Raw genomic sequence first — 27,593 nt, 5'->3', positions numbered from 1 at the left:
CTTGGGTCCTCTGCTGTTCTTAATATGTATTAATGACTTACTATTCTGTATTCAGGAAGATGCTAAGCTGGTACTTTTTGCCAATGATACAAGTATAGCTATCACACCCAACAGACAAAAATTAACTGATGAAATTGTAAACGATGTTTTTCAGAAAATCATTAAGTGGTTTTCTGCAAATGGGTTCTCATTTAACTTTGATAAAACACAGTACATGCAGTTCCACACAGTAAATGGAATGACACCATTAATAAATATAGACTTCGGTCAGAAATCGGTAGCTAAGGTAGAATATTCAAATTTTCTAGGTATATGCACTGATGAGTGGTTGAACAGGAAAAAACACACTGAAGATCTGCTGAAACGTTTGAGTTCAGCTACTTGTGCTATTAGGGTCACTGCAAATTTTGGCAACATACATCTCAGTAAATTAGCTTACCAAGCCTATTTTCATTCTCTGCTTTCGTATGGCATCATACGAGGTGCGGCTAGAGAAAAAACCGGACTGATGCTGGAAAAACATTTATTTACAATTATTTACAATTTCATGTTATCTCCTTCAATGTACTCTCGTCCTCGGTCTCTACACCGCTCCATACGAATTTTCCACTGTTCATAGCAATGCTGCAGATCATTTTCGGTAATTCCATACATTACTTCCGTCGCTTTTTCTTTTACTGCTTCAACAGTCTCAAATCTAGTTCCTTTCAAAGCTGACTTGACTTTAGGGAAAAGAAAAAAGTCACAGGGGGCCAAATCAGGTGAGTAGGGTGGATGATCTAAGATGGGAATGTTGTGTTTTGCCAAAATCGTCTTCACTGACAACGCACTGTGAGCTGGGGCATTGTCTTGGTGAAGGATCCATGACTTTTTTCTCCACAATTCGTTCCGTTTTCTCCGTACTCGCTCACGTAGGGTAGCCAGGACGCTAATGCAGTAAAGCTGATTCACTGTTTGTCCCTCTGGTACCCAATCAATGTGCACAATCCCTTTGATGTAAAAAAAGAAACGATCATCATTGCCTTGAATTTCGATTTTGACATTCGTGCTTTTTTTTGTCGTGGAGAACCAGGAGTTTTCCAATGCATCGATTTTGTAAGAAGGTGGGATAACTTTCAATGTTTTCCAGGATGTCAGAACAAATCATTCTTCGGCGTTCCTTCTGTTCAATTGTGAGACACTTTGGAACCATTTTTGAACACACTTTGTTCATGTTGAAGCTTTCATGAAGAATCTGCCTAACACTTTCCTTGTCAACTCCTGTTAACTCAGACACTGCTCTGATTGTTAAACGGCGATCTTGTCGAACAAGTTTACCGATTTTTTCAATGTTTGCATCAGTTTTTGCTGACAATGGTCTGCCAGTGCGAGTGTCATCACTGGTGTCTTCGCGGCCATCTTTAAATCGTTTAAACCACTCAAACACTTGTGTTCGCGATAAACAATCATCGCCGTACACTTGTTGTAACATTACAAACGTATCACTTGCAGATTTTCCTAGTTTGAAAGAAAATTTCATGTTAACACGCTGTTGTTTCTGTACACTCAACATTTTCCGACACACAGACAAAACGTCAACTACTTAAAACAGACGCCACGGGCAGACTGAGTGCAGGAGGCAGATGCAACTCGAGCAGTAGGCGGAGCGAGAGTCACGTGACAGGCCACGCGACTTTCAGCCTTATTGCATTCGTTTTATTGTTTCACCAATACTAGTCCGGTTTTTTTCTAGCCACACCTCGTATTCTGCGATAACTCATCATTCATTAAGTGAAAGAGTGTTCATTGGACAAAATTGCTGGAGCTCATCCAATATCTTCCTGCAGACACTTGTGTAAAGAGCTAGGGATGTTCAATGTATGCTCACAATATACATATTCACTTATGAAATTTGTTATTAACAATCCGAACGAATTCAAAAGTAATAGCAGTGTACATGGCTATAACACTAGGAGAAAGGATGATCTTCGCTACTCGAGGTTAAATCTAACTTTGGTTCAGAGGGAGGTAAATTACGCTGCCACAAAAGTCTTTGGTCACTTACCTAATAGCATCAAAAGTCTGACAGATAGCCATTGTTGATGTGGTCTTCAGTCCTGAGACTGGTTTGATGCAGCTCTCCATGCTACTCTATCCTGTGCAAGCTTCTTCATCTCCCAGTATCTACTGCAACGTACATCCTTCTGAATCTGCTTAGTGTATTCATCTCTTGGTCCCCCTTTACGATTTTTACCCTCCACACGGCCCTCCAATACTAAATTGGTGATCCCTCGATGTCTCAGAACGTGTCCTACCAACCGATCCCTTCTTCTTGTCAAGTTGTGCCACAAGCTCCTCTTCTCCGCAATTCTATTCAATACCTCCTCATTAGTTATGTGATCAACCCATCTAATCTTCAGCATTCTTCAGTAGCACCACATTTCGAAAGTTTCTATTCTCTTCTTGTCTAAGCTATTTATCGTCCACGTTTCACTTCCATACATGGCTACACTCTATACAAATACTTTCAGAAACGACTTACTGACACTTAAATCTATACTTGATGTTAACAAATTTCTCTTCCTAAGAAACGCTTTCCTTGCTATTGCCAGTCTACATTTTATATCCTCTCTACTTCGACCATCATCAATTATTTTTCTCCCCAAATAGCAAAACTGCTTTACTACTTTAAATGTCTCATCTCCTAATCTAATTCCCTCAGCATCACCCGACTTAATTCGACCTCATTCCATTATCCAAGTTTTGCTTTTGTTGATGTTCATCTTATACCCTCCTTTCAAGACACTGTCCATTCCGTTCAACTGCTCTTCCAAGTCCTTTGCAGTCTCTGACAGGATTACAATGTCATCGGCGAACCTCAAAGTTTTTATTTCTTCTCCATGGATTTTAATACCTACTCCGAACTTTTCTTTTGTTTCCTTTATTGCTTGCTCAATATACAGATTGAATAACATCGAGGATAGGCTACAACCCTGTCTCACTCCCTTCCCAACCACTGCTTCCCTTTCATACCCCTCGACTCTTATAACTGCCATCTGGTTTCTGTACAAATTGTAAATAGCCTTTCGCTCTCTGTATTTTATCCCTGCCATCTTCTGAATTTGAAAGAGAGTATTCCAATCAACATTGTAAAAAGCTTCCTCTAAGTCTACAAATGCTAGAAACGTAGGTTTGCCTTTCCTTAATCTTTCTTCTAAGATAAGTTGTAGGGTCAGTATTGCCTCACGTGTTCCAACATTTCTACGGAATCCAAACTGATCTTCCCCGAGGTCGGCTTCTATCAGTTTTTCCATTCGTCTGTAGATAATTCGCGTTAGTATTTTGCAGCTGTGACTTATTAAACTGTTAGTTCGGTAATTTTCACATCTGTCTACACCTGCTTTCTTTGGGATTGGGATTATTATATTCTTCTTGAAGTCTGAGGGTATTTCGCCTGTCTCATAAATTTTGCTCACCAGATGGTAGAGTTTCGTCAGGACTGGCTCTCCCAAGGTTGTCAGTAGTTATAATGGAATCTTGTCTACTCCGGGGTCCTTGTTTCGAATCAGGTCTTGCAGTGCTCTGTCAAACTCTTCACGGAATATCATATCTCCCATTTCATCTTCATTTACATCCTCTTCCATTTCTATAATCTTGTCCTCAAGTACATCGCCCTTGTATAAGCCCTCTATATACTCCCTCCACCTTTCTGCTTTCCCTTCTTTGCTTAGAACTGGGTTTCCATCAGATTCATACAAGTGGTTCTCCTTTCTCCAAAGGTCTCTATAATTTTCCTGTAGGCAGTATCTATCTTACCCCTAGTGAGTTAAGCCTCTACATCCTTACATTTGTCCTCTAGCCATCCCTGCTTAGCCATTTTGCACTTCCTGTCAATATCATTTTTGAGACACTTGTATTTCTTTTTGCCTGCTTCATTTACTGCATTTTCATATTTTCTCCTTTCATCAATTAAATTCAATATTTCTTCTATTACCCAAGGGTTTCTACTAGCCCTCGTCTTTTTACCTATTTGATCCTCTGCTGCCTTCACTATTTCATCCCTCAAAGCTACCCATTCTTCTTCTACTGTATTTCTTTCCCCCATTCCTGTCAATTGTTCCCTTATGATCTCCCTGAAACTCAGTACAACCTCTGGTTTAGTCAGTTTATGCAAGTTCCATCTCCTTAAATTCCCACCTTTTTGCAGTTTCTTCAGTTTTAATCTACAGTTCATAACCAATAGATTGTGGTCAGAGTCCACATCTGCCCCTGGAAATGTCTTACAATTTAAAACCTGGATCCTAAATCTCTGTCTCACCATTATATAATCTATCTGATTCCTTTTAGTGTCTCCAGGGTTCTTCCATGTATACAGCCTTCTTTTATGATTCTTAAACCAATTATTAGCTATGATTAAGTTATGCACAGCGCAAAATTCAACCAGGTGACTTCCTGTTTCATTTCTTAGCCCCAATCCATATTCACCTACTATGTTTCCTTCTCTCCCTTTTCCTACTGATGGATTCCAGTCACCCATGACTATTAAATTTTCGTCTCCCTTCACTACCTGAATAATTTCTTTTATCTCATCATACATTTCACAAATTTCTTCGTCATCTGCAGAGCTAGTTGGCATATAAACTTATACTATTGTAGTAGGTGTGGGCTTCGTATCTATCTTGGCCACAATAATGCGTTCACTATACTGTTTGTAGTAGCTGACCCGTACACCTATTTTTTTTATTCATTATTAAACCTACTCCTGCATTACCCCTATTTGATTTTGTATTTATAACCCTGTACTCACCTGACCAGAAGTCCTGTTCCTCCTGCCACCGAACTTCACTAATTCCCACTATATCTAACTTTAACCCATCCATCTCCCTTTTTAAATTTTCTAGCCAACCTGCCCGATTAAGGGATCTGACATTCCACGCACCGATCCGTAGAACGCCAGTTTTCTTTCTCCTGATAACAACGCCCTCTTGAGTAGTCCCCGCCCGGAGATCCGAATGGGGCACTATTTTACCTCTGGAATATTTTACCCAAGAGGACGCAATCATCATTTAATCATACAGTAAAGCTGCATGCCCTCAAGAAAACTTACGGCTGTTGTTTCCCCTTGCTTTCAGCTGTTTGCAGTACCAGAACAGCAAGGGCATTTTGGTTAATGTTACAAGGCCAGATCAGTCAATCATCCAGACTGTTGCCCCTGCAACTACTGGAAAGGCTGCTGCCCCTCTTCAGGAACCACACATTTGTCTGGCCTCTCAACGGATACCCCTCCGTTGAGGTTGCAGCTACGGTATGGCTATCTGTATCGTTGACGCACGCAAGCCTCCCCACCAACGGCAAGGTCCATGGTTCACGAGGGGGTGGGGGCAGATAGCCATATAGCATTTAAAAGGAAATTAGAAAAATTTCTGAATGGCAACTCCTTCTACTCATGAGATGAATTTTTGGATACAGTAAGTAGGTAATTTCCCCACACACCACTGAAAAAAACGTTAAGTGTCATGTAATATTTTGTATAGACACCTTTTATCAACCTGACAAGTTTCACATCATAACAAAGTATCGTATTCATGATGTATGGCACAAGTACTAATCTAATCTAATCTAATGCCACAGGGGTGATAACACGTTTTTTGTGGAGGGGTTTGGCACCATCCTGGTCATGTTGTTAGCAAAAGACATAGTGTAATGCATGGGAAAAAGGCCGCGGAGCTGAATCTTTTTTCCTTTTCTCCCAATTAACTGTAAAGTCTCTGATGGTCAAATCGGTGTATGCAGAGCAAGGGGCGTTCTCCCAGTTTTCAATGCCATATACCAGCTCGGGATTGGCTTGTGAAACAGTGGTGAAACGTCCCATCTGAAAAATTAATGATTTACTGTGCTGATAAACCTCTTACATTATTTGATTTTAAAACAGCTGAGCAAAACTGAATGTACTCAGATATTACTCTCTTACTTATTCTGATCAACACTAAAGTGACACACAATATTTTTAGCTCAACGCAATCTGACTTTCAAAAATCTCTACAAAAGAATGGCCCTGACTAACATGAACCTATATGTTTCACAAATCACTTACCTCACAAAAATCTTCATTACTCGAACTACTGCAATACAGCAAGCGCCACCACTGCCAGCTAAATAAAAGATTCAAACTACTGAAGGCGCTAACTACTGATAGGCATAGTTAGCAAATGAAAGATTTTGATAGAGAACAAACAATGTATTTACCTTAATAGTGTTCAAAAGTCATAATGTATATCGCAGTTCATGACATCCATTCTTACAAATGTACTGTTTCTGATGGACACACGTCCAGATCATCCGATCTCAAACTTCCGCCATCTCTCCCCCCACATCCACCAATGCTGGCGGCTCACCTCCCACTGCGTGGCGCTACGCGCTGTTCACATCCAGCTGCCCAACACTACAATGGCAGACAACAACGCAAACTAGCCACAGACTGCACACAGCACAGCCAGTGATTTTCATACAGAGCGCTACGTAACGTTGCCAATATAAAAACCTAAACAGCCTACTTACATAGCCCCCATGCTCCCCACAATAAATTTTACAAATTGTTTTGGGCAGTGGCCAATACATATTTGTTAAAATTTTTTCACAATCACAATAACAAGGAAATCAAATGCACACACTTATTGATACAATGTTGGTTAAAAGCAAAAATTTTCTCACAGTTCATAAAGATAGTCCCGATCATTCTTCACTGTAAAACTGCAGCATTTTCTTTTTTTTTCAAAGTCTGAGCAGTAAAAGAGAAGGCACACGGAAGTAGTGGATTTCCATGCACTCTTGAAGAAGTAGTGTTGTCCTTCCAACGGAAAGACAGTGCTGACTCTTGACATGCAGACAGGTAATAGGCCACAACAGAGCAAACCCACCGCAGAGTCAGTCGAAGTTTTGAAGAATGTTGGTAGGTAGGGCATCACAGAGTAGACCCACTGTAGTCCTGGTAGAGGGTATGGTATTGGTGGGCCACCAGAGGTGCAGACCCACTGCAGTCCTTGTAGAAATAATGGTATTGGTGGGCCATCAAAGATGCAGACCCACTGTAGTCCTTGTAGAAATAATGGTATTGGTGGGCCATCAAAGACACAGACCCACTGTAGTCCTTGTAGAGATGGCCAGCAGCCATCTGTTGCGACTGTACAGGTGCACAATCACTATCGAAGAGTCATTCAGACAATATAGCAAGTTCATAAACCACCACTTGTGCACTCAGAAAGTTTTTGGAATAGTCCTTAGAAGCAGCAATGCTGTTAACAAGTCCCATGTTGATTTATTAACACACATCCAAACACTAACGGTCCCAACTTCTCACATTTTGTGCATTACTATGACCACCAAAAATGTCTGCAGTGAAATGTAACTTAATTTGAAGAACTGGTGTCTATACAATTATAGATTTACAACATAAGAATACAATTACAAAAGGGACAATATACATCATTAAAGAACATAATAGTACAGATAATATTTGTAGTAATACAGGCTTTACAAAAGAATAGAAATAAACATATACATCAGTGTTACAGGAATTATGACATAAGTAAATATATAAAATAATGAGATAAGTTTTTGAAACATTACTTTCACACATGAGCATTAAAAGAGAACAGAATAAATAATGTCTAATCATCTTTACAAAGTAAATAACATATTATTAGAAAAATTCTACAACATAATTCTCATCAGATAAACACATAAAGACAGGAAGAACACAAATACACAAGGGTACACACACACACATAACGGAGTAACAGAAAAGGAAAGGACAGGGTTTGTTTCACTGCAGAAACAAAACTTTCTTTACTTCTTGGAGATCTCCTTTCATTCATCATTATTCCCAAAACGTCCTATCTATACCTGCTTTCTGTACGTTTTTTGTATAACTTCTCAATGCATTTCTTCCAGTTCATCGCAACTCATTCTCTTATATAGCCTACCCCTTCTTAAGCTAACTTAAATCTACTGAGCTCAGATATATATGCTAAGGGACGATGCAATGCAGCAACAAAAAACAATTAACAGAAACAGCAATGACAAAAAATGTAAAGTGACAACGCAAGCAGCAGTAAATCTATATTAACAGAGTAAATGCAACATTACAACTAATATGAGCCAATGTGCAGCAACAAGAAAAATAAATCAGTAGTAAAACTGGCTTAGCAGAGTAACAGAAAGTGAAATTTAGTAGCACTATGCCTGGCAAGCAGCAGCAGCAAATGCAATAACTTGTATCTAATCATGACAAAGCTCAAGCAGAAAAAATATCACAGTAAAGATAGGAAATGTCTAACGCTATGTGAGATCTTAACACTAAAGTGATGCATCACCTTAACTTACACTACTAAAAAGTTACCAGTCATTGACAAAAATTATGTATGCAATTCCTGTGAGGGGAAATGTCTTTTTTGTGCTCCATCTTTTTTTTTGGAAGTAGATCATAAAATTACTGTTTAATGGATCTGTAGACATAAAATATTTACATTGGTACATCTATTAACTTTTATTTTAACCAATGCTGCAGTGCAGTTAGAAACTAGATAGTAAACGAAATGAGCAATCTCTCAACTAGAAAGACAACAGATGTAAAATGTTTATCATCATTTCATTAGGCATTTTAGTAAATATCATAAATTAAGAGCTCCACAGTGTAATCATATGTTTTCAAGTTTGAGCGTATCGTATTAGCGATGCTTTCTACAAAGAAATGTCAATAGCGAGGATAATGGCCTCTTTTTCTTTCTCCACCTGTGCCTCTGAAAGGCACACACTAATGGCTTTTTTCCAGGCGACTGTCGCGCAGTTGGGTACCCACGACGCATTAAGTGAAGGTGGTCACTTAACTTTCTTACCGAAATATTTACGACACCAGTTTACACTACAGTGACAATCTCACATAAAAATTTCACAGGTCGAGAATTTGCGTTGCAAATCTGTAGAAACAAAATCCTATAAAATCCAAAAAATATTCGTCGCCATTGTGATACATTCACGCATTTACACACTTTTCATAACTCTTAAAGTACGATTCTTGGTTTTCAACATCCTTTTTCACAAGTCAGAGTCCCTAACCACTACTCATTATTCCTTACCTTATTACACATATACATATTCATTAACACATCTTCAATATTTCCTCATAATAAATATATAGCATAATCAAATTCCTCATATAGTATCAGCTTATTGATCATAAACATACCTCAACAGCATAATACACATTGTCATCGAAATAATAACATCATGAAAACTTAGCCAAATCTCAAAAACATCGAAGCTTTCGGCAATAATTTCAAAACCTAAAAAAATTCTCTGCTCATTTCAATAGTGTCATCTGCCTCAATCGTACTTTAAAAATCATGATCTCATACCAAATACATCATTCAAAGCTCTCATAGTATCACAATGGTTCTGAAAAAAATATGGAGAGTTCACAAAGTACATACAAATAGAGTTTCGTAAGTGTGAAGTTATCCAGCTGCGTAATTGCGTAAACATCTGTCACTGACGTAGTAAGAAAATGTTTGTTTCTCTGTTAAATAATCAGGTAGCTGTGTAATTCTGTGTGGGAGAAATATGGTACCGATGTGTAAAATTTTATAAGCAACATATCATATTAGCTAAGGCTCCTTGTGGTTGCCACACAAATGGTACACAAAGTAAGCGTGTACCCCCCTGAGGATTAATGTAGTTATACCCTCAGGTGTTACAGATTACAGCAATGGAATGAAATGTATCATGGAAAATTTTCCTTGTAATTAAAAAATCTTTAAAAATAAATGTTTTAAGTACAAAATTAATCTCTCAAATGCGTGTCCTGTAGCGCTAAATGTGCGTCTTGCTGTAAGATAATTCTGTAAGAAGTGTCGTAGTTATCGTCCTCTGTAAGAAAAGTTCTGCTGAAGTCAATTTACTCACCTCATCATAAACAAAAGAGAAATGCTTTGCGTATAGATATCGTAATTATTATGCTTACTGCCGTGATGAAGAACTTTCTGTACTGTAACGTATTGTTGTGCTATGGAAAAGGCTGTCTCATTGTAGCTATACCACAAAAGTTACTACTAAAACATGTTTTACTTTCCAGAATAATACATAAAAACTGTGCAGATATAAAACAGATACACCGCAAAAGCAACAATGTAAATTGTATCACACATTTGTAGCGTCATGATATAATCGTGTAGCTGTTAAAGAAACCAAATGCTAAGTCATCTTTAATCTCACAGAAAGTACTTTAAATCCAGAATGTATTCTCAAGTAAACCAATATGTTGCATTAAAATCTCGTTAGCAGTACTGGTACATGTTCTAACTATGTGAGTCTTATAGTCGTTACATTATTGTGCAATTAACAAGCAAGAATGTGCACACGCAATAACACCATGTCCTCTGTTCACTATAACAATGCATTCATAATTTCTGTTTAAATAAGTTCTCTTGGTTCTTGACTGGATATTTAACTTCAAGCATTGTTGCATGTTAACAGATTCTAAGTCTGACAAAGCATACTAGTGATGTAAAGTGAAAAATTTTATAGCAAAGACTAAATTAAAAAAAAAAACTGATTATCTCTCAATAAATGGTTTTACATGTGAAATATGATGCAATCCGTTACTCTTCCTAGTACACAGAGTTTCAACTTGAACGCAGTTATCATGTAGTATATGTCGGTAAAGAATACTGGAATTTTTCTCAAGGTTAGCGTCTATGTTACTTTTCTCTGAGCCAGCTGGCACACGTGGCTGCCTGCAGTGCGAGTCATTGTCTGTCTCTTTGTTGGCGCGCGTCGTTATTGGGATTAGGAGATCTAACTTCTACAAATTCACCTTTCCGAGAGAGCCCTGCCCTGTTTGAATCCCACCAGTTCTGATGGAATTCAGGTATGTCGTTTTGTCGGTAGTTTTACATAGTTTCTTGCTTGTTGGTCATGTGGTGGAGAATTTCTCCCAGAATCGTAACTGCGTGGTGGACCATTGTGTCTGAAGTTAATCTGTCTACCTTGATGATAATTATTTTGGTTCCCATATTGACTGTTTCTCTGGTTGTCTCTGTGACAGTCATTACTACGGACATGCGTTCTTTCTCTGTAACTATTACTACTCTGCCAACGGTTGTCATATGGGTGGTGTCTGTTTTGGTAACGATTTGCGTTATGAGAATAGCCTTGTTGTGTCCAATTATTATTTCTTTCATCGCGAAATTGTGAAGGATGTGACCAGTAATTGTTGTGTTCCTGTTTTTGCGTTCCGCGATTGTCATTGTCAATTTCCAATTCTTGTAATAGTCCCTGAAAAGCTTCAATGTCGTCTTTGCAACGTCCTGCCAAAATAATATGTCGTAAATGTTCAAGCAATTTGATTAAGCAAATACGGATGGGTTCTGAGGGGCTGAAAGGGTTTGACAGGTACTGATTCTTGTGCAATATGTCTTCAAAATATTTCACAAGACTGGAAAATTCAGATTGTTCGAAATGTTTCATCATTATGATGCTATATTGCACTCGGTCTTGTGTGGCTTGAGACCAATATGCTGAGAGGAAGGCATGGTAAAACTCTCCTTCACTGTGGTAATCGTGAATGACCGATCGCATTCTTACAGCTGGTAGCCACACATAAATTCTAATCTGTGCTCTAATGACCAGTTGGGAGGAAAACAATGAGAGAATTGATGAAGCCACGCTTGCGGATGAATGTCGTTGCCGGAATTCTGAAATGTTTTGAATTTATGTGTAGTAATAAACAGCTTATAGTCAAAATCATCATGTCGGCGAGTCGAATGTCGGTCATTGTTACGTCGTTTCGGCGGTTCCATCTCAAAATTCGGTGTACCTAGCCAATTTCTTTCATAATTTCCGAAGTGCCATGTGTTATTATTTTGTGGCTGTTCCATATTTCTATGTCCCTCTTCCCGCATTGGAGCGCAAGTGTCCTCTGAAAGATGTAATTCTTGTATTACCTGTGTCAACTGATCTTGTACTTCCAGGGGTTCTCTTTGGTTTTGCGTATTAATTTGATTCTGATTTTGTTTGAATATCCTAATTTGTTCGTACTCTTCTGTGTCAGTGAAGGCTACAGGTCTTGTGTCATTCAGATCATCATCCACCTTTGTAGATAAGTTAGTGAACTGATCCGAAAGTTCGGCTACTTTCTCCAATAGTGAACTTATTTCCTCAGTGTGTTTTTCTAAACCAAGTTTCAGAGAGTCCATTTGTGTTGAAATCGTATCTACTGTGTCTTTTAAGTTTTCCTGAGTTTTTGCAAGTTGCGTAACCTAATCGGTAGATGCAACTGAGTCGATTTTAACCCGCAAGGTCTCGTGATTTTTATGAACAATAGTTTGCAGTTCTTTTATGGCTGCTTCGTGATTCTGTAATGCATTTTCATGCCGCGAAGAAACAGGTTGAAAATGCTCACAGATTTGTGTTTTTACGTCATTACAGACTTTTTGACATTTCGATTCGATTTAATGTTACTCAGTAGGTAAATCTTCATGTGTTTGTTCAAGTGTGGTGTCTAACTTTTGAAGATTTGGTTCCATTGTATCTAACTTTTGAAGATATTGTTCCATTGTGCCTAACTTTCGAAGATTTTGTTCCATTGTATCTAACTTTTGAAGCTATTGCTGTGTTTGTCCCATTTGTTGAATTAATTGTAATAACAATGCACTGGTGTCTGAAACATGTTCCTCAGTGCTTTTCGGCAGTGAATTTGCACCGGCAACATTCACATTTTGACAAGCAGAAAATGTGTCTTCACTTATTTGAGAAAACGGGGAGAACCCAAAACCTTATTCTACAGTATTTGCGAGATTGTGTCCTGTCATTTTGGATTCCTGAGACGAGCTGTTGCCGACCGATCGATCGGTAATGCTTCCCTGTTCACTAATTGTTTCACTGTCTATGCCATTATTTGCCGCCCGCTCCATTTCCCTAGGCACAATTACCAAATTACCACTTTGAATGTCTCTTAATTCATTACACAGTGGTGCTCATAAGCTACGCTCGTCGTCACTATTATTTCTCAGTTTACTTTGGAGCCTAAAGTTACGTTTTTCACACGCCATTATTGTCACAATATTTCACACGATAACACAGAAAAGCACAATTTGAAGAGAAAAATAATAAAACACATTAACATAGCACTGAAAGTAATATCTAGTTACTTGCAAGTGCAGCTACGATATACTTTTGTGCAAATCTGCATGCATGTCACAACTGTTTTACTGTACAACAATGAAAAACTATAAATACAAAGGAAATTCTCTCTATGATTATGTGCTAGCAATAAACAATAGCTACACTAATTACACAAACTTCAAGAAAAAATCAGAAAATTCCAGTGAGGTATCCTGGCAGGGTCGCCATATGAAATGTCCCCTTAGAAAAATTAATGAATTACTGGGCTGATAAACATCTTACATTATTTGATTTTCAAACAGCTGAGCAAAACTGAACGTACTCAGACATTACTCTCTTTACTTATTCTGATCAACACTAAAGTGAACCACAATATTTTCAGCACAACGCAATCTGACTTTCAAAAATCCCTACAAAAGAATGGCCCTGACTAACATTAACCTATATGTTTCACAAATCACTTACCTCACAAAAATCTTCATTACTCGAACTACTGCAATACAGCAAGCGCCACCACTGCCAGCTAAATAAAATATTCAAACTACTGAAGGCACTAACTACTGATAGGCATAGTTAGCAAATGAAAGATTTTGATAGAGAACAAACAATGTATTTACCTTAATAGTGTTCAAAAGTCATAATATATATAGTAGTTCATGACATCCATTCTTAAAAATGTACTGTTTTTGATGGACACACGTCCAGATCATCCGCTCTCAAACTTCCGCCATCTCTCTCCCCACATCCACCACTGCTGGCGGCTCACCTCCAACTGCGCAACGCTACGCGTTGTTTACATCCAGCTGCCCAACACTACAATGGCTGACAACAATGCAAACTAGCCACAGACTGCACTTAGCACAGCCAGTGATTTTCATACAGAGCGCTACGTGGCGTTACCAATAAGAAAACATAAACAGCCTACTTACAGTGGGAGATGTCTAAGATGTAACTGTGCTTTGCTACCGAGCTGACGAGGAAGCAGCCAAAAAGAGAAGACATCTCTCTTGTACTTGGGCTTCGCTAGTAAAGAACTGCAGGTCTCTACCTACGGTAAACGGTGAGACTTGTGTCTTTTGCTAGTGTGTCACTTAGGTCCTGTCCTGTACCGTCAGAGGTTCTGGTTCTAGCGTCACGCATACATCGAGTGATGCACGGGTGTGCTTATTTGTCATGAGTCGGCCGTGTAAGCATTTGACATATTCTGTCCGCATAGCCGCGGCACGGAGTCATATTGGTTTGGCAGACCAGCCAACGGACTCACCTGCACACTGGAATCCACCTGCGTTTCAGAGGTTCGTAGGGAAGTACCTGCGTTCCGAATTAACCGAATGCGAGATCGTGTACTTGTATTTTTCGGGCGCACGCCAGTAATATCAGATTGCGGCCGTCCATGACTACAGTCGCCGAACGCATCGTGCTGTGCCGCCCTGTCCAGGAGGAGGGTAAAGTATTCGATACTTCGGCGTAGGGCTTCATTATATGTTTCTCAACACCCTGTTCCTTCGAACTATATTTTTCTTTTTGGGAATAGTAGAGTATAGATGCTTGATGGTGGCGTAGTTTTTGTGCTTTAACCTGAATTCACGTGTATGAAGTCAGATAAAGCGATTAGTATTCCGGTTAGTGTCGTGTGTCGATCCCCAGCCGATCACTTTGTCCACCATAGACCCCTTGTTAGTGAACGCGTTTGTCGAATAAGAACTTTTGTGTGACGTTTCTTTAGTAATTTTTGTTCTCTTGTGATGTTAAGGATGAATAAATCTATTGGCATTTAGATCACAACCTCTCCCTGTGGTCTGATTAACAGTGCCTTGCCATTTTTATTAAAGTCCAGATTCAAAAAGAGATTAGCAAGCTTCCAACTGTACTTCGTATTGGTTGCCTAATCTGGGCCATGGGACGTCATAGGCTACAATTGCTTCAGGAGAGTAAGCGGTGATGTGGAATTCGTTTCTACAGTCATTAGTTCCCCAACTTGATAGTAAACATATAGGCGACTCTGCGGGTAGCTGATGCCCAGTAGAAGCATACATTTTCCTCTTCTCTTGACAGTAGGATCCAAGCAAGTTGCTGCTAATCGATAGATGTGTGGCTGATGCTCCTTCATTTTTAGAAATTGGTAGGATGCCAGAGGCTACTTCCAGAAATAAGTCTGACGGCTTCCATCTGGAAGACAATAAACTAAAATCAAAGCACTATACCTCTGGGGTCGGTATTCTTCTGGTGGTGTAAAGGGTAGTATTCACAATCTCGCCATAAGAGGAACTAAGTGCCTGGTCACAATTCTTTTCAGAGTAATTTAAACCCCTATTAGCTCTCTAACATTAGTTAAGAACTTATTTTCCATAAAACGAGAACTTGGCACTGAGACTGTGACGTCAGTACGAAGTGGAAGTTCTCTGTGTTGGCGTCGACTCAATGACGCCAGGCCAAGTTCAGTTTTACACTGGCTCTTCTCACACCAACGAAATGTTTAATAGGAACGTGGACTAAAGCAGAGGCAGACATAATCAAACAAGGGTCACGTTATATACAATATAAAGTCAGACCGAGCCTCTACTCTAACTGTAAGTTGACTCCAATTTATTACTTTTCCACCAGGACGTTTCATGAGTAATTTCAGTCGCAGAACCTTTTTTTTTTTAATGAAAAAACGAGCTAGTAGCCACCCAGCTAGAACGATTTCTGTAATTTATGATTCAAAAAAAAAAAAAAAAAAATCCAATGCTTAATCCGTTTACCACGAAGTCTGAAAGTATTGTGCTTTAGGCGCATCCTTCACTGGTCCACACACATTTAAAAGAGGATAAGCACCTTAATTATTTACTCTTCATAATTGTAACTTGTTACCTGGAAAGCTAAAATAGGCCACACAAATAATATTTTCTTTGATAATAACAAATTTATATCTTAATTAATTATTTTGATACCTATTTTTTTAATGCTACAACTACGTCTACTACTACAAAACTACAATAAAACCCTTAAGCAGTCACCCAACGACTAATACTACCTACTGCAGGCACTACAGAATCTGTTCTGTGTTTTTTCATGTATTTTTGGTGTATTTTACATGTAGATAGTTGTTTCCGCTACTAGATCCGTTCTCATATATTCCGGTCAACAGCCATTGTCTGCTGTACTCCGCGAGGGTACGGACAGGGGGTGGGGAGGGGTGGGGGCGTTCGGGCAGCAGGTCAGCAGCCAGCAGCGTTTCAGCTATAGCAAGCAATTCCACAGATCACTGTTAGCTCTTAAAGTCACACTTACATGATCACTTGCACCAAAGTAATGTAAATTCTTCAAGAACTATTTCCTTCAGTGGTTGCCGGCCTTAATCGTCTTTTCTCCATCTGAGGAATATATTGCCTAGCCGAGTTGTCTGCTATCTGACGTGTGGCTGAATGCGTCATGACGTCTTCTTTGTCTTCTTGGATACTGCGGCTATAATATCGTCCAAGATGCGTCAGGTCCACTCGCCCCTTTCTGCTGCTTTGGGGCCCAACGTCTTTAATGTCCGACGGCCATAACCCACCGCTTCTTCAGAGTGCGCCGTCCCACAACGTGTGTTCTGCTGTGCCCCCTCTGCCAAAGGCGCAGCTATCATTCATTTATATTTTAATTTTGTGTAGATACGTAGCATACGGACCAAGAACAGTCAGGTAGTGTATCAATCCACGCTCCATTTCCATTAGTGTAGCATCCAGGAAGCGTTTGGCGGCGCGGTAAGCGTACAAAAAGATAATCAGAGGGTCGTGGGGTCGTCTCAAAATGGAAATACTTTTAATTTTTGTATTTTCAATTTTTACGTCAGTTTTTGAACCAGATGAACCGAAGAAATGCTAATCCCTAGTTTTAAGCATAAATTTAATGAGGAAATTAATGAAAAATTACATCAATGAATACATATCATGAAAGGTAACTCCTTCACGTGTTGTTTAATGTTAGTAGACGTCAACGCGACATCCCTGCACACGTCCAGACGATATTCCATTTCTCACCACGTATTCACTAACATTACAGGTGTAACTGTCCCAACCTCCACGACGCTTCTTTCCCGTAAATGACTGACGTCTCTGACCTTTCAACAGTACACAACATTTCTTATGTGGCCCCAAAAGAAGAAGTCAATTGGGGTTAAGTCTAGGCTTCGTTGTCGCCAAGGTATTGGGCCAACCCTGCCTACCGGTTTCCTTGAAAGACTTTAGCCAATGGCGGATAGTTCTTGCTTTACATTGTTCACCACCATACTGACGTCTAAAATTACGTTGCACAGTTATAACTGACTCAGTTTTCACAAGCCAAGTAACACAATGCGCTTTCTGTTGCGGAGTACACATTGCTGCTGAGTTGATCTGCACTGACGCACGCCTGGATTGAACTGAGGGAGTGGAGGAAAAAAACAGCAGTGGTGAGGTCTCAAGGTCAAGTAGACCTACCAACTGCAGGGGAGCCAAACTTGGAGAGTTGATGAATCAAACACCGCAAACTAGAATAGCGTATTTCACTTGGTATAGATTCTAGGACACATGAGAACTTGGGAGTTTTTTTTTTCAAACACACTGTATATTGAAATGATAATTAAATGGACACCCAAGCTGCAAAAAGGCGTTGATGTGCTTCATTGGGGACATGTTGAAAATGTGTGCCCCTACCGGGACTCGAACCAGGGATCTCATGCTTACATGGCAGACGCTCTATCCATCTTTTTTTTCCTTTTTTATTTTTTTCTACCAACTTTTTTATTTTTTTTATTTTTTAAGACGCTACCCCCTTTTTGGACCAATTTTTCCCTTAAAAAGCCCCTTAGGAAAATGGAGCTAGAAAAAATAAAAAAATAAATAAACCTAAGTGCCACCGCCACTTGTCATATGATTACATTTAGGGAGCGTGTACAAATGAGAATTCTAGTAACTAAGTGTTACAAGTAAGTGTTACAACAACAAAGGTGGCATAAAAGAGTAATCAAAAAATAAAAATATAAACCACTGATGTAATTCTAATTAAAAGGTTCTTCAATAATGTAACTGGTTCCACTTGGAGCCTCGCCATCGTTATCTGAAATCTCCAATAGCGCCTTTGAAGGGCATCTGCAACGGAGGCATTCTGCATCGCTAGTGCCTCAAGGAAAACAGTATCCTTGCAGCAGCTTGTCTCTTCCTTTGGTCATGGCTGACAAGGCAGAACGTTGAGCCGTTAGTGTGATGCGGCACAGCACATTAACCACAGCCTGGCACTCCCCAGCTGAGTGGGTGGTTAACGAAAACGCTGCGTAAATAATTTGCGAAGAGCGTACGGTATTTCGGTGTGCTTTCGAGGGCATTGTGAGCATTTTGTAGGAACCACCAGTAATCAAGCTGCTCTTTCTCTCCGTCGCTAAAGATGTAGGCGACGGTAAGTCCTTTGAACCATGTAAGCGCATGATATTTTGCTGCCGGAAAGTAAGTTTCATCGGGACAGAGTAGGGTCTGCGGGTCAATCATATCAGGTGTGACCCGGAGGTAACAAGCCAATATCTTCTGTGTTAGTCGCCAAACTCCGGACGATGATGTGCAAGTAAAACGATGTTCATCGGTGTCCAAAAGGTGACAATCCGGGCAATAAGGGGAGTCTGCCAGTCCAATACTGTGAAGTCGCTGGCGTATGGCATATTTTTTGTTGGCGATCTGATACCACTTCGAACGCACCGTCGATGACAGAAAGTGGTGGTGTATCGTTTTCCACACTCTTGGCCAGTGAACCGTAGGGTACTTGTTTTCCACCACGTTATGGTGAACAGTCCGCAGAAGGTTGGTATAAAAATCTTTCGCCTTTGGTGGACGTGTGGCGGAGAGGTTCGAGCTGACATAGCTGTAATCAAGAATGAAGGTCGACACATGGGAGAGCTGTGGTGCGACGTGCGCAACCGACACCGGCGGGACGTTAGAGGCTGGCATCAGAACCTGTAGTAAACGACCCGTGAGAGAGGTATATTGACTTTTCCCTCGTTTCCTCATGTTGGTCATGTAAAGGGCAGCTGCTCTCGCCCTGACGTTGACCAATCCCAGCCCTCCTTTGTGCACTGGGAGGGTAAGAGTGTCGTATCGCACTTTAAAGATGTGACCTGCGGAAACGTAGTAACTGAAGGCCGCCTGAAGCCGGCGACCTATCTGCAGCGGTAGTGAGAGAACCTGTGCCACGTGGTTGAGTTTTGATGCTACGTAGAGGTTCAGGTATTCAACACGTTGTAGCTGATTCAAGTCCCGGAGCAGGTTCTGTCGCACCATTGCGCGTATGATCTGTAATAACCGTCGGTAGTTTGCTGCAGCTGTTTTACGTACATCTTTCTTGAACGTGATTCCCAAATATCGCAGATCAGAAACTGGTGGGAGGGGAGCGAGGGCTTCCGGCCCGAGACCACGCCCAATGTCCAACGCCGCCGACTTGTTGATGTTCAGAAGATTGCCTGCGGCCTGTCCGTATCGCTCAATCCAGGTTAGTACGCTTTGAACTTCGTCATTGGAACGAACCAGCAGTAGCAGGTCGTCAGCGTATGTCCTATAGCGAAAGGTGACGTCCCGCAGCGTGATGCCAGATAGGCGGTGGTTAAGGCCCCCTAGGAGTGGCTCGAGTGCGATTGCATAAAGGTAGGTAGAAAGGGGACAACCCTGTCGTAGAGACCTCTTAATGGGTACTGGTCCTACTGTCCTTCTATTGACCTGGACGTGTGAGCTGGCTGCGGTCCAAAGACGCCGTAGGGTGTCGATGAGGCCCGGGGGGGAATCCCATACAGTCCATCACTCGTAGGAGGAAGTTGTGGTGCACTCTATCAAAGGCGCGGTTGAAATCGACGGAGACGATCGCCGCTCTCAGACGGCACGCAGAAGCGATCGCTATTAAGTCCCTGCAGTCACCGGTGGCCATGTGTATGTTGGTTTCTCCCCCCTGCGACGTCTGTTCTGGAGCGAGGATCATCGGCAAAGTCGTCTTAATACGGCTCGCCATAATCCTGGTGAAAATCTTGTAATCGGCGTTCAGCATTGTAAGCGGCCGATAGTCGTTAATCGATAGCCCTCCACCTGGCTTGTGTACTGGTATGAGGAGACCTTCTACAAACGCTGGCGGCACAACACAGTCTGGAGACATAAGTTCGCGGAACATTATAACCCAGCGGGGCATCATGATGTCACGGAAAGTCCGGTAGAATTCGATGGGCAATCCATCAGGTCCAGGAGATTTATTGGCCGCACCTTTGTCCACGGCGTCTTCGACTTCTTCGAGTGAGATTTCCTCTGTTAGTGCATTCACGGTAGCCTCGTCGATAGTACGTGTTACCTGCTGTAACACTTCAGTAGTGGCCTCGTCATTGACGGTTCTTTCCTTGTAAAGATGACGAAAATGATCCTCCACCGCCTTTACTATGGTTGATTGGGTCGTACATAAGCGACCGTCGTGTGTCCTGAGTTGTGTGATTAAATGTTGGCGTTGTCGGCGCTTATCCGCCACAACGTGGTGCATAGTTGGTTCCTCTGCAACCGTTCGGTCGTGCCGTCGCGAGCGGACTACTGCACCTTCTAGTCGACGCTTCGTCAATGATAGTATGTGAGCCTTGATTCTGCTTTGGTCATGTTGTCTCTCCGGGGAAGGGGGTAAGGCGTCGAGGTCCCTGAGTGCCGCGTAGTAAAAATCGAGGGTCTGTCGATGCCACGCAGTCACGTCCTTGCCATATCGCATAAGTGTCCTACGGATTGCTGGTTTGGCACAGAGGAGCCACCACTCCAGGGTCGAGGTGTGTCGTGGGTGGCGGCGTTCACAGTCAGTCGACGTTGCTGCAACTTGCCGACGGCAATCCAGGTCCTGGAGATGAGTTACGTTGAGCTTCCAAAAGCCATTGCTGTGCCAGACTTGTTGGGGGCGTAGGTGTATAGTGCAGATATAGGCACTGTGATCGGAATAGGCTTGAGGCCATAATTCGGCGTCCACCACACCTTGTGTGAGATCTTGTGACACATATATGCGGTCAAGTCGGCTGGCCGAATGGCTGGTAAGATGAGTGTGGCCAGAGCGGTTACCGTGGACTTTTTCCCACGTGTCGCACAAGTGAAGTTCTTGGATCATCGCACCCAGTTCCGGACAAGGCATGTAATGTGGGATTTGGTCCTTGTGGTGAAGTACGCAATTAAAATCGCCGGCGAAGACGCTGTGGTCGTATCGTCCAAGGGAAAGGGGAGCGACATCTGTGGAATAGAATCTGGCGCGGTCGTGACGTCTTGTGGTACCCGACGGCGCGTAAGCATTAATGAATCGGGTGTTGAGTGCCGTAAATGGTATTCCACGCGCGGAGGGAAGAAACGTGACGTCGGTAACTTCAATACCTTCACGCACTGATATTGCCACTCCGGTGTCTGCATGGCTACCGGGCGTCACATGTGTGGCATAACCGTAAAAGTGCGGGAGTGCAGTCGTTTTCACTTCTTGTAGGAAAGCAAAGTCAACTACCATGGCTCGTATGGTTTCTTTCAAAAGTTGGATCTTGACAGGAGAACTGATCATGTTGATATTAATTGTCGCCAGGCGGTAAGCCTGGCAACGCGTTGTTTGGGTGAGGTTATCCATGTTGAAGTTGGAGAGAAGCGAACATCGGAAGTGATGTCACCCCCCGCCAAACGCGGTCCTCCTTGTACTGCTTATGCTGCATTATCCGGCGGCGCCTCAGCTGGCCGCGGGTCGGGATCTTGTGTCTCGACGTCCTCGGCCCACGATGCGGGCGCGGATGTCTGTTCATGTTCCATAGCCTCGGAATGTTTGGTATTAAGGGACCGGGCGACTTCGCTGCCTGCACTGGTACCTTCCCGCTGCTCACTGTTTCTGTCAATGGGCTGATGTTCGAAAGCTGCATGTTTTTTTGTCCTGCAAGGTTGGAGTCAGTGGAAACAGCCTCAGCTTCGCAGCTGGCTTCTTGGGTGGTCAGTTGTTCTTCCCCGGCCGAATGCGAACCGCTGTGTTCTGACAAGGTCCGACGACGGCGCTTTCGGCGTTTCGGTGATCGCTGTTTCCGTAGATGGCCTTCATTGTCAGAAGACGGCACTGACTCACGCTCCGCCGGAACAAACGCTTCGGTCGGTACAATAAGGGAATCAATTGCCATCTTGCCGGCGTCAATGTCTGTTGCGTTCGGTAGCTCCAGAGTCGTAGTACTGTTTTCCACCACTGGCCAGGTCGGCGGATCATCCAGGTTTTTGTCCGTGGAAAGTGATTCTTGTACCGCTGAAGCGGTCGGCCGTGTCTGTTGTGTGGAGTACGTCGTGAGCGCCGCCGCGTAAGTCACGGGTAGAATAGTCTTCGCCGCTGGTGGTGCAACGTCCTTCGGTGGGAGTTGTGTGATCCGACGCTGGAGGCACTCGGAACGAAGGTGTCCTTCTTTGCCGCATCCGGAACACGTCTTCGGCTGGCCGTCATAAATATGGCCAGGCATCCTCCTAACTGTAGATAGGATGGCACTTGTCGTTGGAGATCTATGCGCACTTGGCGTACTCCATTGAGTACTGGATACGTCTTAAACTGGGTCCATTTTTCAGCCACGTGTTCGTGTACCGTGCCGTAGGGGCGGAGCGCCGCTACAACTTCTGCCGCAGGGAGTTCAAATGGAAGTTCGAATATGCGGATTGTCCGCAGTCACATTGCGGCATGGCCGACCTCGACGTTGCCAACATTGCCATCTGCGTGGCAGAAGCGGAGTTCTTGTTTCATCTCACGAAGCACCTTGTCGCATGTAGTTTCGTTTATGAGCTTTACATAGACCGTGCTACTGACGATCGAAAAGTGAATGCCGACAATATAGGCAGCCGGGATCTTAACTTCCTCTTTTAAAAAGCGTTCGACTTCGAGCGCCTTTGGTCGGGTAAAGTCGTTCCGAAATGTGAATTTCAAGGTTGATCTTCTGTATTGGTTTGCCATGGTCTTGTAGCGCTACGGCGTCGCGTTAGTGTCGGCCGAAGAAAGTAAACAAGGCGCGCGGGCTCTCTCTGACAGCGGAGAGCACACACCGCACGTCTGCTTCGCTCGGCTGCGAGAGCCGCACTGATCCATCTGAGCCACTGCGGGCACAGAGGATAGTGCGTCTGCAGGGACTTATCCCTTGCACGCTCCCCGTGAGATCCACATTCCGTACATGTCCACACCACTACATTCGACTTTTTTTGTTTTGTCACCAGTCTACTGACTGGTTTGATGCGGCCCGCCACGAATTCCTTTCCTGTGCTAACCTCTTCATCTCAGAGTAGCACTTGCAACCTACGTCCTCAATTATTTGCTTGACGTATTCCAATCTCTGTCTTCCTCTACAGTTTTTGCCCTCTACAGCTCCCTCTAGTAACATGGAAGTCATTTCCTCATGTCTTAGCAGATGTCCTATCATCCTGTCCCTTCTCCTTGTCAGTGTTTTCCTCAAATTCCTTTCCTCTCCGATTCTGTGTAGAACCTCCTCATTCCTTACCTTATCAGTCCACCTAATTTTCAACATTCGTCTATAGCATCACATCTCGAATGCTTCGATTCTCTTCTGTTCCGGTTTTCCCACAGTCCATGTTTCATTACCATACAATGCTGTACTCCAGACGTACATCCTCAGAAATTTCTTCCTCAAATTAAGGCCGGTATTTGATATTAAAAGACTTCTCTTGGCCAGAAATGCCTTTTTTCCCATAGCGAGTCTGCTTTTGATGTCCTCCTTGCTCCGTCCGTCATTGGTTATTTTACTGCCTAGGTAGCAGAACTCCTTAACTTCATTGACTTCGTGACCATCAATCCTGATGTTAAGTTTCTCGCTGTTCTCATTTCTACTACTTCTCATTACCTTCTTCTTTCTCCCATTTACTCTCAAATCATACTGCGTACTCATTAGATTGTTCGTTCCGTTCAGCAGATCATTTAATTCTTCTTCACTGTCACTCAGGATAGCAATGTCATCAGCGAATCGTATCATTGATATCCTTTCACCTTGTATTTAAATTCCACTCCTGAATCTTTCTTTTATTTCCATCATTGCTTCCTCGATGTACAGATTGAAGAGTAGGAGCGAAAGGCTACAGCCTTGTCTTACACCCTTCTTAATACGAGCACTTCGTTCTTGATCGACCACTCTTATTATTCCCTCTTGGTTGTAGTACATATTGTATATGACCCGTCTCTCCCTATAGCTTACCCCTACTTTTTTCTGAATCTCGAACAGCTTGCACCATTTTATATTGTCGAACGCTTTTTCCAGGTCGACAAATCCTATGAAAGTGTCTCGATTTTTCTTTAGCCTTGCTTCCATTATTAGCCGTAACGTCAGAATTGCCTCTCTCGTCCCTTTACTTTTCCTAAAGCCAAACTGATCGTCACCTAGCGCATTCTCAAATTTCTTTTCCATTCTTCTGTATATTATTCTTGTAAGCAGCTTCCATGCATGAGCTGTTAAGCTGATTGTGTGATAATTCTCGCACTTGTCAGCTCTTGCCGTCTTCGGAATTGTGTGGATGATGCTTTTCCGAAAGTCAGATGGTATATCGCCAGACTCATATATCCTACACACCAACGTGAATAGTCGTTTTGTTGGCACTTCCCCCAATGATTTTAGATATTCTGATGGGATGTTATCCATCCCTTCTGCCTTATTTGACCGTAAGTCCTCCAAAGCTCTTTTAAATTCCGATTCCAATACTGGATCCCCTATCTCTTCTGAATCGACTCCTGTTTCTTCTTCTATCACATCAGACAAATCTCCACTCTCATAGAGGCTTTCAATGTGTTCTTTCCACCTATCTGCTCTCTCCTCTGCATTTAACACTGGAATTCCCGTTGCACTCTTAATGTTACCACCGTTGCTTTTAATGTCACCAAAGGTTGTTTTGACTTTCCTGTATGCTGAGTCTGTCCTTCCGACAATTATATCTTTTTCGATGTCTTCACATTTTTCCTGCAGCCATTTCGTCTTAGCTTCCCTGCACTTCCTATTTATTTTATTCCTCAGCGACTTGTATTTCTGAAATCCTGATTTTCAAGGAACATGTTTGTACTTCCTCCTTTCATCAATCAACAGAAGTATTTCTTCTGTTACCCATAGTTTCTTCGCAGCTACCTTCTTTGTACCTATGTTTTCCTTCCCAACTTCTGTGATGGCCCTTTTTAGAGATGTCCATTCCTCTTCAACTGTATTGCCAACTGCGCTATTCCTTATAGCTGTATGTATACCGTTAGAGAACTTCAAACGTATCTCGTCTTTCCTTAGTACTTCCGTATAGCACTTCTTTGCGTATTGATTCTTCCTGACTAATGTCTTGAACTTCAACCTACTCTTCATCACTACTATATTGTGATCTCAGTCTATATCTGCTCCTGCGTACGCCTTACAATCCAGTATGCCGGCCGGAGTCGCCGAGCGGTTCTAGGCGCTGCAGTCTGGAACCGCGATACCGCTACGGTCGCAGGTTCGAATCCTGCCTCGGGCACGGATGTGTGTGATGTCCTTATGTTAGTTAGTTTCAACTAGTTCTAAGTTCTAGAGGACTAATGACCTCAGAAGTTGAGTCCTATAGTGCTCAGAGCCATTTGAACCATTTCAACAATCCAGTATCTGATTTCGGAGTCTCTGTCTGATCATGATGTAATCTAATTGAAATCTTCCCGTATCTCCCGTCCTTTTCCAAGTATACCTCCTCCTCTTGCGATTCTTGAATAGGGTGTTCACTATTACTAGCTGAAACTTGATACAGAACTCAATTAGTCCTTCTCCTCTTTCAATCCTTGTCCGAAGCCCATATTCTTCTGTAACCTTTTCTTCTATTCCTTCCCCTACAACTGCATTCCAGTCGCCCATGACTATTAGATTTTGGTCCCCCTTTACATACTGCATTACTTTTTCAATATCCTCATACACTTTCTCTATCTGTTCATCTTCAGCTTGCGACGTCGGCATGTATACCTGAACTAACTACCATTGTCGGTGTTGGTCTGCTGTCAATTCTGATTAGAACAACCCGGTCACTGAACTGTTCACAGTAACACACCCTCTGCCCTACCTTCCTATTCATAACGAATCCTGCACCTGTTATACCATTTTCTGCTGCCGTTGATATTACCCGATACTCATCTGACCAGAAATCCTTGTCTTCCTTCCACTTAACTTCACTGACCACTACTATATCTAGATTGAGCCTTTGCATTTCCCTTTTCAGATTTTCTAGTTTCCCTACCACGTTCAAGCTTCTGACATTCCACGTCCCGACACGTAGAACGTTATCCTTTCGTTGATTATTCAATCTTTTTCTCTTGGTAACCTCCCCCTTGGCTGTCCCCTCCCGGAGATCCGAATTGGGGACTATTCCGGAATCTTTTGCCAATGGAGAGACCATCATGACACTTCTTCAATCTCAGGCCACATGTCCTGTGGATACACGTTACGTGTCTTTAATGCAGTGGTTTAAATTACCTTCTGCATCCTCATGTCGTTGATCATTGCTGATTCTTCCGCCTTTAGGGGCAATTTACCACCCCTAGGACAAGAGAGTGCCCTGAACCTCTATCAGCTCTACCGCCCTCTTTGACAAGGCCATTGGTAGAATGAGGCTGACTTCTTATGCCGGAAGTCTTCGGCCGCCAATGCTGATTATTTATCAAGATTTTGGCAGTGGCGGGAATCGAACCCGTGTCCGACGACGTTTTTGATTATGAAACAAAGACGCTACCCCTAGAACACGGGTACTACACGACATTCGTAGTGCACCTAATAGATGTTTGCCCATCATACTCATTACTCGTGGCAGATTAATATACCAAGTCCCGTACGAGTTCGGGCATAGCGTGTGCGTTCGCACAAGAAGGTCAATGGCCGGGAAGCCATATTTTAACTATATATGACGGTAGTATCTGTTCCCGAGAGAACAGTTACCGAGGATGACCATGCAGCTTTGCTAGAAATGAAATGATTATAAAATGGACACCCTGGCTGCAAACAGGCGTTGATGTACTTCATTGGGCACATATTGAAAATGTGTGCCCCGACCGGGACTCGAATCCGGGATCTCCTGCTTACATGGCAGACGCTCTATCCATCTAAAAAAAAAAAAAGTGCAGCTGAGATGGAAAAAAATTTAATTATACTCGCTGTCCCTCCTCCCTCCAGAACCGAGGCATCTATATTTGGTTTCAACAATGGAATCTGATACTACTGAAGCCTCTACAGTAGAGTTGATAAATTCGCCTACACACGTTATGGATCAGTGGTTCTTTTAAGATTTCATTCATTGACACAAATACGTTTTCCTCAACTTCTGTTTGCGAAAGGGGTTGATGACATCTCATCTATTCATATTTTCACAGTCATCAGAGACTTAAATAATCTGATACGAGTAGTCTTATAGTTGATTAGCTGCAGCTCTGGTACTATGTTTGGACTTGTTTGGCTTCCTCAT

This window comes from Schistocerca serialis, chromosome 1, assembly GCF_023864345.2.
Source record: "Schistocerca serialis cubense isolate TAMUIC-IGC-003099 chromosome 1, iqSchSeri2.2, whole genome shotgun sequence".
In the NCBI taxonomy this organism is placed as follows: Eukaryota; Metazoa; Arthropoda; class Insecta; order Orthoptera; family Acrididae; genus Schistocerca; species Schistocerca serialis.
The sequence above is the reverse complement of the archived record's forward strand: the minus strand, read 5'-3'. Positions refer to the sequence as shown.